The sequence below is a fragment of the Gorilla gorilla genome, chromosome 6 (genome assembly GCF_029281585.2).
Source record: "Gorilla gorilla gorilla isolate KB3781 chromosome 6, NHGRI_mGorGor1-v2.1_pri, whole genome shotgun sequence".
In the NCBI taxonomy this organism is placed as follows: domain Eukaryota; kingdom Metazoa; phylum Chordata; class Mammalia; order Primates; family Hominidae; genus Gorilla; species Gorilla gorilla.
Genome location: NC_073230.2, coordinates 149,293,577 through 149,306,190, shown reverse-complemented (window position 1 = coordinate 149,306,190; position 12,614 = coordinate 149,293,577).

Here is a 12,614-nt window from a genome sequence, read left to right as displayed (position 1 = left end):
GTTTTCATATGTACAAGACAATTTACACCTAGTACCTAACTTTGTTCTTTTCTTTAATTAAAAAAACAGCTGTACTGAGGTATAATTGATACACAATAAACTGCATGGAATGAGTTGGACAAGGTAATGAGTTTGGACATATGCATATTCCCATGAAATCATCACCACAATCAGGGTAATAGACATATCTATCACCTCCAAAACTTTCCTTGTGTCCATTTGTCCTTGTGTCTTCTTGCCCAGGAAAGGTCATCCTACCCTAACTTCTAGCCCCATGATGGGGACTCTCATTCCTGCTCACAGACTTCCTTGATCCCAGTGGGCACCTCAGATTCTTCTTGAATTTATTATCCCTTGGATTCCACATCACTGTGCCCTCTTCAGCATATAGAGGAAAAATAGACTGTGAAGTCACCCAGACCTGAGGTCAAATCTCACCCGCTCCTCTTACTAGCTGAATAACCTGAGGCAAATGAAGTTTTGTTTTCCACATTAGAGAAACCAGGGATCATAATACCACTTGCATGAAGATTGTTGTAAGGATTAAATGAGACAATATATACTAAGCAGCTTGGAGAGTTCCTGGCACAGAATACTAGCTCTATTTTCCATTCTCTATTATATTGTCCCTGGTCCCATTGCCAACACAGCTTTTTCTGCATTGTCATCTGGTTTTACCATTTCCTTTGGACAATGTTTTTTTTGTTTTGTTTTGTTTTTTGTTTTCCCTTTTTGTGACAGACTTACCCTTCTCCATGCATCTGCCCCTGGGTCTGACTCTCCAGCCCCACCTGCCTCCACTTCTCCCATACTTTGATACTTCCCTTTGGCCTCATTCAACAAATTGGTCTAATTTTTTCTTTTTGAGACAGAGTCTTGCTCTGTCACCCAGGCTGGAGTGCAGTGGCGTGACCTCGGCTCACTGCAACTTCCATGTCCCAAGTTGAAGTGATTCTCCTGCCTCAGCCTCCTGAGTAGCTGGGATTACAGGCGTTTACCACCATGCTCGGCTAATTTTTGTATTTTTAGTAGAGACGGGTTCACCATGTTGGCCAAACTGGTCTTGAACTCCTGACCTCAGGTGATCCACCCACCTTGCCCTCCCAAAGTGCTGGGATTACAGGTGTGAGTCACTGTGCCCGGCCTTGTCTAATTTCAAATAGAGAACTTTTCTAGTCTGCCTAATCCTGCTACAAATAAATGGGTCAAATCAATACTCAGTCACATGTCCATCTTTTTTGGTAGAGAGTATTTTCTAGCTCAAAGACGTCCAATGATAAGAGAGATGAAAACAAAATAGAAATGGAGCAATTTTGCTTTGTCATCTGTCAGTATCACACCATCTGCCCCAAGCATCATGCCTACACCTCTCTAGTTCTTTCTTCTCTTTCTAAATATAGATTAAAGAGTCCTTTTAGTTGTCCTTAACTTATTTTGGCAAGGCCCAGCTCATCCTAGGCTTTCATCTTCCTGACACCTTTTCTACAAGTCTGTGCTGCCATTCTGCATTTGTTCTTGATAGAATGTCCCTTTCTCTAAGTCCTCTGAAAATCTTGGCTCTTCAGAGCTCCCTGTGTACCTCATGCTTAACCCTTTGCTGTTTTACTAATCACTTTCTTTTTTTTTTTTTTTTTTTTTTGAGACGCAGTCTTGCTCTGCCGCCCAGGCTGGAGTGCAGCCGTGGGATCTCGGCTCACTGCAAGCTGCGCCTCCCGGGTTCACGCCATTCTCCTGCCTCAGTCTCCCGAGTAGCTGAGACTACAGGTGCCCGCCACCGAGTCCGGCTAACTTTGTGTGTGTGTGTGTGTGTGTATTTTTAGTAGAGACGGGGTTTCACCGTGTTAGCCAGGATGGTCTCCCTCTCCCGACCTCGTGATCCGCCCGCCTCGGCCTCCCAAAAGTGCTGCGTGCGGTGGCTCACGCCTGTAATCTCCATCTCAAAAAAAAAAAAAAAAAAAAAGCAGGAATGATTTTTGCCTTTTGTTTTCTTTTTTCTTTCTTCCTTCCTTCCTTCCCCTCCCCTCCCTCTGTCCCTTCCCCTTTCTTTCTTTCCTTCCTTCCTTTTTATCTTTCTTTCTTTCTCTTTCGCTTTCTTGCTCTTTTCTTTCTTTCGCTTCCTTGCTTTTTCTTTCTTTCTTTGGCTTTCTTGCTGCTTTCTTCCCTTCCCTTCCCTTCCCCTCCCCTCCCTTCCCTTCCCTTCCCTTTCTTTCCTTTCTTCTTTTCTTTCGCGCGCGCGCGCGTGTGTGTGTGTGTGTGTGTGTGTGTGTGTGTGTGTTTGAGACGGAGTCTCACTCTGTCGCCCAGGCTGGAGTGCAGTGGTGCAAACTCGGCTCACTGCAACCTCCACCTCCCCCACCACACCCGGTTAATTTTTGTATTTTTAGTAGAGATGAGGTTTCACCGTGTTGGCCAGGCTGGTCTTGGATTCCTGAATTCAGGTGATCTGCCATGCCTTTCATTTTCTCCATGACATCCAGCACAGTGTCTTACCTGAAACAGACTTCCATAAAATCCTATGAATCCAGCTTATCTTTGTTACTACATGATAAAGTTGTCCTTTTCAATACACTCGTTAAAATATCTTTAAACCTATTCTTCCTCAAACATATGGGAATACAAACTTCTTTCTCATAACTACTCCTGAATAATAGGGCTGACTATATATTAATGATGATTTTTAAGTACTTAAGCAAAAGATAGTTGGGAATTCTGAACTCTATCTCCTACATTATGAAGAAATATATTAATATTTAGTGGTATTTTACAGCTTTTGTGCAAATTAGAAAATAAAGTTAAAACTTTGAATTCCTTTTGGTTTAATTTCTTAATTAGAACCTATAAAGGAATAAATCTGTGAGGCAATAAAATGAAGAGATAGGACTCACAATTTAATTAAATCTATAGATTTATTAGGCCGTAAATTAGTTATCCATGGGTAAAAAGCTTTGTAAGACATATATGAGGATTTTAAAGACAATGCGCAATATTTGAAGTTATTACATATATATTTAGTGTTGCAATTTTCAAGTCACAAAAGAATTACTTGGCTGGGCACAGTGGCTTATGGGTGTAATCCCAGCAATTTTTGAGGCTGAGGCAGGAGGATCGCTTGAGGCCAGTAGTTTAAGACCAGCCTGGGCAACATAGGGAGACCCTTGTCTCTACAAAAAAATAAAAAATAAAAAATAAATAGCTGAGCATGGTGGTGCGAGCCTGTAGTTCCAGCTACTCTGGAGGCTGAGGTGGGAGGATTGCACCACTGAACTCCAGCCTGAGCAACAGAGCAAGACCTTGTCTCTAAAATAAAAAAAGAAAAGAAAAAAAGAATTATTCATCATTTGGATTCAATTTGAAAGAGATTCTTTGAATTTTAAAAATATTGGCCGGGAGCAGTGGCTGATGCCTGTAATCCCAGCACTTTGGGAGGCTGAGGCAGGTGGATCACCTGAGGTCAAGAGTTCGAGACCTGCCTGGCCAACATAGCAAAACCCCATCTCTACTAGAAATACAAAAATTAGCCAGTTGTGGTGGTACATGCCTGTAATCCCAGCTACTTGGGAGGCTGAGGCAGGAGAATCACTTGAACCCAGAAGGTGGAGGTTGCAGTGAGCCGAGATTGTGTCACTACACTCTAGCCTGGGTGTTACTGTGAGACTCTGTCTCAAAAAAAAAAAATTGTTTATTGATCATAAGGAGTGACTATTGATTACTATCAATCAGAAACAGGGATGAATTACCCCCAAAATAAGAATGGAAAAAAATTTATTAGAACATGCCCAGAATTTTCCATTACAGTGTTTATCAACTTTTTCTTTATACTTATAATATTGCTAAACAGACTGCCTTCAGTGCTTAATAAATGTCTGTGGTTGTTGATATAGTAGGGTTTTTTCCACTGTCTCTCATTCAATCCCCTTTGAAGATACAGATCTCAACCTTATTTATTGATAAGTACTACCTTGGTGATTTTGTTCGCCTCTTATAATGTGAAAAGCCAAACACCTAACATTAAATAAATCAATGGAAAAATCTACTTGAGTTGGGAGTAACATTTTCTTATGTTTCTTGAAAGGTAAAATTTTTCATAGTTCATAAATGGGGATGATGAAGGACACAGAATTTCTTTCAACGTTTCATCCTTTGGGATGTCCTTTAGGACGAAACACACTCTGATTAGCCCCAGTCTGGGTTAGGTGTCCCTCCTCCATGCAGCTGCAGCTCTTTGTGTTTTTCTCCACCACGGTACTGAGTATATTAGGTTGCAATTTCATATTTAATTGTCTATCTCTTTTACAGAATCGGAGCCCTTGGAGGACAGAGAATGTGTCTTTGATCCCTGTGTGCTTAGCAACTATCATATGTTTATAGTGGACAATAATGACAAATGAATGGATGGATGAATGCATTTTACTTTTAAATTTAGCCAACCCCTCAGGCTAATAACAGATACACATACACACACACACACACACACACACACACACACAGAGAGACATACTTTTCTAGATTTAATCATTATTAAACAATATGTTATTTACCCCACCAGGAGTATTTTTTTTTTTTTTTTGAGATGGAGTCTTGATCTGTCACCCAGGCTGGAGTGCAGTGGTGGGATCTCGGCTCACTGCAACCTCCATCTCCCAGGTTCAGCGATTCTCCTGCCTCAGCCTCCTGAGTAGCTGGGATTACAGGTGTGCACCACCACACCCAGCTAATTCTTGTATTTTTAGTAGAGATGGGGTTTCACCGTGTTGGTCAGGCTGGTCTTGAACTCCTGACCTCGTGATCTGCTCACCTCGGCCTCCCAAAGTGTTGGGATTACAGGTGTGAGCCACTGCGCCCGGCCTCCCACCAGGAATATCTTCCCAAACTACACTAAAGCATCACAGAATTCAAAATGGGAAACCACGACTAGGGCCCACATAACTATTTTTGAGTAACTGGGTTGGCATTTGAAACCCAGGTACTTTGTAGATAATGTATGGAACAGGGTTTTGATAGACCAAGGCAATATATAAATTCAAAGCATTTATGACCATGGGACAGCTTTAAGCGCTAGATCCCTGATAGGTAAAACTTAAAAAAAAAAAAAATTTGCATAGGCTTTATTTTTAGAACAGTTTTACATTTACAGAAAAGAACATAGCACAGAGACTGCAATGCACGTACCCAGTTGCCCCTATTACTGGTATCTTACATTAGTCTGATATATTAATGTTTGTTATAATTAATAAACTGATATTGATACATGTTCATAACTAAAGCCCATAATTTATTCAGATTCTCTTAGTTGTAACCTAATGTCCCTTCTTTCTCCAGGATCCCAACTAGGACACCACATCACACTTGTCATGTCTCTTTAGGTTCTTCTTGGCTGTGACAATTTATCAGATTTGTCTTGTTTTTCATGACCTTGATAGTTTGAGGAATACTGATTGGATATTTTGTAGAAATGTCCCTCTATGGAAATTTGTCCAGAGTTTTTTTCCTGGATAGACTGAGGTAAATGTGCAACTTTTTATAGGAAGACAGTGGTTCTCAAATTTTTTCTCCTTCCACACTGATCACAAGTGGAGCGTACTCCCATGAGTAACATGTCTCATTAGATTAGGGAGAGAGGGATGAGAGCACAGCCCTCAGAGGATTTAGGAGACTCTGTGTATGTATATATTAGTCTAAAAACGTACCCTCTCCATCTCCATTTAGAAGAACCAGCTAGACGCAGTGGCTCACACTTGTAACCCCAGCACTTTGGGCGGCTGAGGCAGGTGGATCACTTGAAGTTAGGAGTTCAAGACCAGCCTGGCCAACATGGTGAAACTGCATCTCTACTAAAAATACAAAAATTAGCCCGGCATGGTGGCGGGTGCCTGTAATCCCAGCTACTAGGGCGGCTGAGGCAGGAGAATCGCTGGAATCTGGGAGGTGGAGGTTGCAGTGAGCCGAGATTGCGCCACTGCACTACAGCCTGGGCGACAGAGAATCTGTTTCAAAAAAAAAAAAAAAAATTACATCCTTATTTCATGATGTAATTTATATTTGGGTTATATATATATTTGGGTTATAAAACTTAACAAAATAGTGGCCCCATAACATTTTGATCTCTGGAAGATGTGCAACTTTAGAAGATGTTATAACAAGAAAATAAACTATTGAGGTATTCAAAATAGGAAATAATCAATTATGAAAATATGATTTATTAAACTTCCGGCCAGACTCAAGAAAAAGTCTATATTCTTAAACTTTTTATTATGAAAAATGTCAAATAGTACAATCAACATCCACAGACATATAATTATCTAGATTTAACAATTGTGAATATTATTGTGTTTGCTTCATTCATCTCTTTCTCCTCACCCTCTTCTTTTTTTTTGCTGAATCTTTTAAAGCAAGTGTGACATCATTTAAAAGCTTCAGCACGAGTCTTCTAAAAATGACATTCTTCTATAAACCATGATAATGTATCATGCCAAAGAAAATTAGTGTTTCCTTAATTTCACCTAACATCCAGATTATATTAAAATTTCAAAATTATCCCTCAAACTGTCTTTTATAGCTGATATTTTAGAATGAGGATCCATCAAGCTTCATGAATTGTATTATTTAGTTATGTTTCTTAAGACTTTGATCTAGAAAAATGTTCCTCCCTCTTGCCCTCTCTCTTTCTTCCTTGTTTTTTTTTTGTTGTTGTTGTTTTGTTTTTTGTTTTTTTTTTTTGAGACAGGGTCTTGCTCTGTTGCCCAGGCTGGAGTGCAGTGGCACGTGATCTTGGCTCACTGCAACCTCCTCCTCCTGGGTTCAAGTGACTCTCCTGCCTCAGCCTCCGGAGTTGCTGGGACTACAGGCATGCACCACCACACCTGGCTAATTTTTGTATTTTTAGTAGAGACTGGGTTTCAGCATGTTAGCCAGGCTGGTCTCCATCTCCTAACCTTGTGATCCACCTGCCTTGGCCTCCCAAAGTGCTGGGATTACAGGCATGAGCCACCACGCTGGCCATCTCATTCCAGCTTTGACCTCCCAGGCTTGATCCGCCTGTCTCTGCCTCCTGAGTAGCTGGGACGACAGGTGCGTGCCACCACGCCTGGCTAATTTTTATTTTTTGTAGAGATGGGGTTTCGCCATGTTGCCCAGGTTACACTCTTTGTTTTAAAAATGGCAACTTTTAAAATAAACTAAGCTAGTGGTTTTGTGAAATGTTTCATATTTTGGATTAGTCTTATTTCCTTGTGGTATCATACAACTTGTTGCTGCTCTATCTCCTGAATTTCCTGTCAGCTGGAAATTAAGTCTTAAGGTTTAATTATATTCAGGTTAAACATTTTTGGCAAGGATACTTCCTAAGTGATACTATGTACTTTATACTGTATCCTTTGTAATGCCTGGCTACATTGTGATTCACTGTCCTTACTAATGTCATTTATCTGCTTTGCTTTCCTTTATACTTTTTCATCACTTTTATTAACATTTGCGCTTTGAATGTGTTCAACATGACAGGCCTCCTTTAATAACATCTTAACCTCGGGCTGTCAGTTTAGAATTTTCCCAGCTCCTGGGGTAGAAGCAAAGATAATCAGGCTGTGAACAAAGCTGCTGAGCTCTGTGTGTTGGGTCCTGCTTCCCCGACTAGACTCCACTCTTCTTCCTCCCAGCACCATGATGTACTCTTTCAAGATCTACTCTCCATAGGCAATCTTTTCCACTCAGACATTATCCTTTTCCCTCCAGCTCAGTAAAACTAAAATTTCTCTGTCCTCCTACCACAACTTTAGCCAGGCTAGTTAATTTGTGTAGTTAATCCCTGTTTCGTTAATCTGATGAACAGGTTACAGTGAGGATCAAGTGCTATGTAAGAACAAATCACTCTCATTTAATGCATGTCAATGGTTTAACGTAGCATTCCCAAAATATATTCCCAAAATATGTTTGTTTTCTTTCTTTTTTTTTTTTGAGACGGAGTCTCGCTCTGTCGCCCAGGCTGGAGTGCAATGGCACGATCTCGGCTCACTGCAACCACTGCTTCCCAGGTTCAGGTGATTCTTCTGCCTCAGACTCCCGAGTAACTGGGATTGCAGGCACCTGCCATCGTGCCCGGCTAATTTTTGTATTTTTTTTAGAGATGAGGTTTCACCATGTTGGCCAGGCTGGTCTGGAACTCCTGACCTCAGGTGATCCGTTCACCTTGGCCTCCCAAAATGCTGGGATTAAGGCGTGAGCCACTGTGCCTGGCCAGTATGTTTGTTTTCTAAGGAAGAGAATAGCAGATGCGGTTGTGGAGATAGAGCAGTATCATTAGTAGTAGGAAGGAGAATTGTTAGTTTGGAGCAAACATTCCTTGTCAGAGAAATGAGGTTAAATGAACAAGTGAAGTGTTAAAAACAAACACGACACCCTAGATTTGATGTGAAAATTGAGAGAGATCTGTGAGTATTGGAGAAACCACAAAGGAGGAAGGGAGAGGGAGTCCCACAGTCATTGTCAACTGATGCTGGCATGGAGCTGGGTGTCTTTCTTCAAGATATTTTTCCTTTTGAAATTCTATCCCCCACTTGTTTTTGAGACAATATTCTCCTAGTCTTCTGTCCTAACTCTTCAGCTGCTCTTCATAATAGAGCTGTCCTCTCTATTATTATTAATGAACAAGTAGCAAAATAATTATTCATAATTGCAGTTAGTAGCTATATGGCTTATCATATGCTAAGAATTGTGCAAAGTATGTTATTTTAATGTACCCAGCCCTGTGAAGCAGATATGCTTACCATTCCCATTAAAATGAGAAAACTAAAATCCAAGTGTTAATAAGTTGTCACAGAGGTAGTAGGTTGTGAATCCAAAACCATGAGCTTAGTTACGATGTATGGGGCTTGCCACTAAAATGTTGGCATCATCCAGAGTTCTAGCCTTAATCCCTTTCTTCCCAAGATCAAATCTTTGTGTTTACAATTTCTCTAACCTTTCCTTACAGATTTGTATGCCTTACAGTGTTTTTATTCTTTACTGATCTCTTCATGTACTTTTAAAAATAGCTGCATTTCCAAACTGGAGATTAATTAAATAGACTGAGCAGAAATGCACAGAAGTGATGCTAGTATTCTCACCAAATCCTATCAGGTGGCACGTGATCTTGATTTGTCCCATTATTGATGGCACTTGATCATTTGATTAAGATGGTGTCTGCCAAGCTCCTTAACACTGAAAAGTTACTCTAGTTCCCTTTGTAATTAGTAAGAATTTTGTTGGGAGATACTTTGAAACTATGAAACTATTCCATTGCTTATCAAACTTTCAATTTATGTATTTCTTTACACTGGTGTAGCTTCCTATATTATTCAGTGGGTTATAATACATGATTTTTTTTAAATGTTGAAGTACAATTTGTCCCTAATTTGGCTGGTGTCCTTTAGACATGCCTCATTATTCTTTGAGCACGTCCTTATATTCTGGTACTACAAGAAGTTCCAGGCTCATCCCGTACCCTCTTCTCCAGTCCTGGAATCAACTACTTTGCCAAGAAGAAAAATGAAGTGGAGAATGGTATTTAGAAGCCAAGACCTGGGCTAGCTGTTCTCATTGTTTTCTGGTGTCACTACTCCCAGATCCTCTCAATGGACAGGGTATGTACATATACACCTACATCTATTTCTACAAATAGTGATAGATTGATACCTCCATTACTAGTCCACCACCAAAGTTTCCTTTTTTCTTATTTGTAATTCTCTTCCTGAACATTGAGAAACCTGGCTCCTATTTTCCTTAATTTATTGACAGTCACGTGTCGCATAATGACATTTCCGTCAATGATGGACTGCATATTATGATGGTGCCCCATAAGATTATGATGTGATATTTTTACTCTCCCTTTTCTGTTTAGAAACACAGTTTCTTACCATTGTGTTCTAAATCCCTATGGAATTCAGCACAGTAACATGCTATACAGGTGTATAGCCTAGGAGTGATGGGCTACATCATCTAGCCTAGGTGTGTAGTTAGCTATACCAAACAGGGTTGTAAGTACACTCTATGGTGTTCACACAACGATGAAATTGCCTAACGATGCATTTCTCAGACTTACCTCTGTTGTTAAGCAACACGACTGTATTTTTTTTTTTTTTTTTGAGATGGAGTCTTGCTCTGTAGCCCAGGCTGGAGTGCAGTGGCACGATCTTGGCTCACTGCAATCTCTACCTCCCGGGTTTGAGTGATTCTCTTGCCTCAGCCTCCCGAGTAGCTGGGAATACAGGTGCGTGCCACCACAACCAGCTAATTTTTTGTATTTTTAGAAGGGACAGGGTTTCACCATGTTAGCCAGGACGGTCTCAATCTCCTGACTTCATGATCCACCTGCCTGGGCCTCCCAAAGTGCTGGGATTACAGGCATGAACCACCACACCTGGCCAACACGACTGCATTTGATCAGTTCTCTTGTACACAACTGTATCAGTTTGTTCTTTCGTTGCTATAAAGAAATATCTGGGCTGGGTGCGGTGGCTCACACCTGTAATCTCAACACTTTGGGAGGCTGAGGCAGGTGGATCACCTGAGGTCAGGAAATCGAGACCAGCCTGGCCACTACTAAAAATGCAAAAATTTGCTGGCTGTGGTTGTGCACATCTGTAATCCCAGATACTTGCGAGGCTGAGGCAAAAGAATTCCTTGAACCCAGAAGGCGGAGGTTGCAGTGAGCCAAGATCGTGCCACTATACTCCAGCCTGGGCAACAAAGTGAGACTGTGTCTCAAAAAAAAAAAAAAAAAGAAAGAAAGAAAGAAAGAGAGAAAGAAATATCTGAGGCATACAACTGTAATCCCAGCACTTTGGGAGGCTGAGGCAGGTGGATCACCTGAGGTCAGTTCAAGACCAGCCTGAGCAACATGGTGAAACCCTTCTGTAATACAATTACAAAAATTAGCCGGGCACGGTGGCAGGTACCTGTAATCCCAGCTACTCAGGAGGCTGAGGCCTAAGAATTGCTTGAACCCGGGAGGTGGAGGTTGCAGTGAGCTGAGATTGCACCACTGCACTCCAGCCTGAGCGACAGACCCAGACTTCATCTCAAAAAAAAAAAAAAAAAAAAAAGAAAAATATCTGAGACTGTGTAATTTGTAAAGGAAAGAAGTTTAATTGGCTCATGGAAGGCAGGCTGTACAGGAAGCATGATGCTGGCATCTGCTCAGCTTCTGGGGATACCTCGGGAAACTTATAATCATGGCTGAAGACAAATTGCATCATACAGCTGGGGAAGGAGCAAAAGAGAGAGGGAGGAGGTGCCACATACTTTTCAATGACCAGATTTCTTAAGAACTCACTCATTACCACGGGGACAATACCAAGTGGATGGTACTAAACCATTCATAAGAAATCCACCCCCATGATCCAGTCACCTCCCACCAGTCCCCACCTCCAACATTGGGGATTACAATTCAACATGAGATTTGGGTGGGGACACAGATCCAAGTCATATGGATAACCAATCTCTCATTGTTGCTGCTGCCTCCTCCTCTGCTGGGCTGCCTTCCTCATACCCCTGCCTAGTCCCTCCATGTTAACATAGCAAGTCCAGGTGGCCCCCAGAGGACATCCCACACCAGGCTGCTTTGGTGCTCTTTAGCCAGACTCCAACAAGACAGCTTTGCATGCCTTCTCTTCACTGCTGTATTGTCTCGACAACACACACCTTCTACAAAGTACATTTAAAAATACATTGTCTTTTTGCTCCTTGTAAAACCTCTGTGAGGTAATTAAGGCATTACTAGCCATATTTTTTCTTTCAACAGATCATCAGTGATCTAGTTCAGGAGAAATGGAGTGACTGGCCCGAGGTCACAGCTTATAGAAAGCAGGACCTGAGTGCATGGGTCTTTCCACTCCAGCAATATGTGATGCCTATGCCAAAATTACAGTAACTTTTTTTCTCCAGTAGAAATATGTTTCAAGCTTAATCAGTGTGTGGTCAACTAATTTCCAGCCTTTCCTTTTCCTGCTATATATATGCCAAACAGTGATGTGATAGAAAAACGAATAGTTGCAGAATTGAGACACTTAAAAACTTTAGTTACAGCTCTAATATATGAGACTTCAGTCAAGTTACTAGCTTTCCTCAACTATAAAAAGGAGATTAGGCAGGACTTGGTGGCTCACGCCTGTAATCCCAGCACTTTGAGAGGCCGAGGCGGGCGGATCACTTGAGGTCAGGAGTTCAAGAACAGCCTGGCCAACATGGTGAAACCCTGTCTCTATTAAAAATACAAAATTACCCGGGTGCGGTGGCGTGCGCCTGTAATCCCAGCTACTTGGGAGGCTGAGGCAGGAGGATCCCTCGAACCCGGGAGGTGGAGGTTGCAATAAGCCGAGATCGCAGCACTGCACTGCACTCCACTCCAGCCCGGGTAACAAGAGCGAAACTCCGTTTAAAAAAAAAAAAAAAAAAGAAAAGAAAGAAAGAAATGGATAATTAGATCAGCGACTCTTTGCCTGGGGGTGGGTGACAGAACAACACTTCTTCCTCCCCTAACAAAAATTACCTATGGAGCTGTGAGGGCTTCCCCCACTGATAGAAATGCCAGCAGAAATTCAGCTACATACACTCAATTCAATAATCGTTAACATCACTTCCAA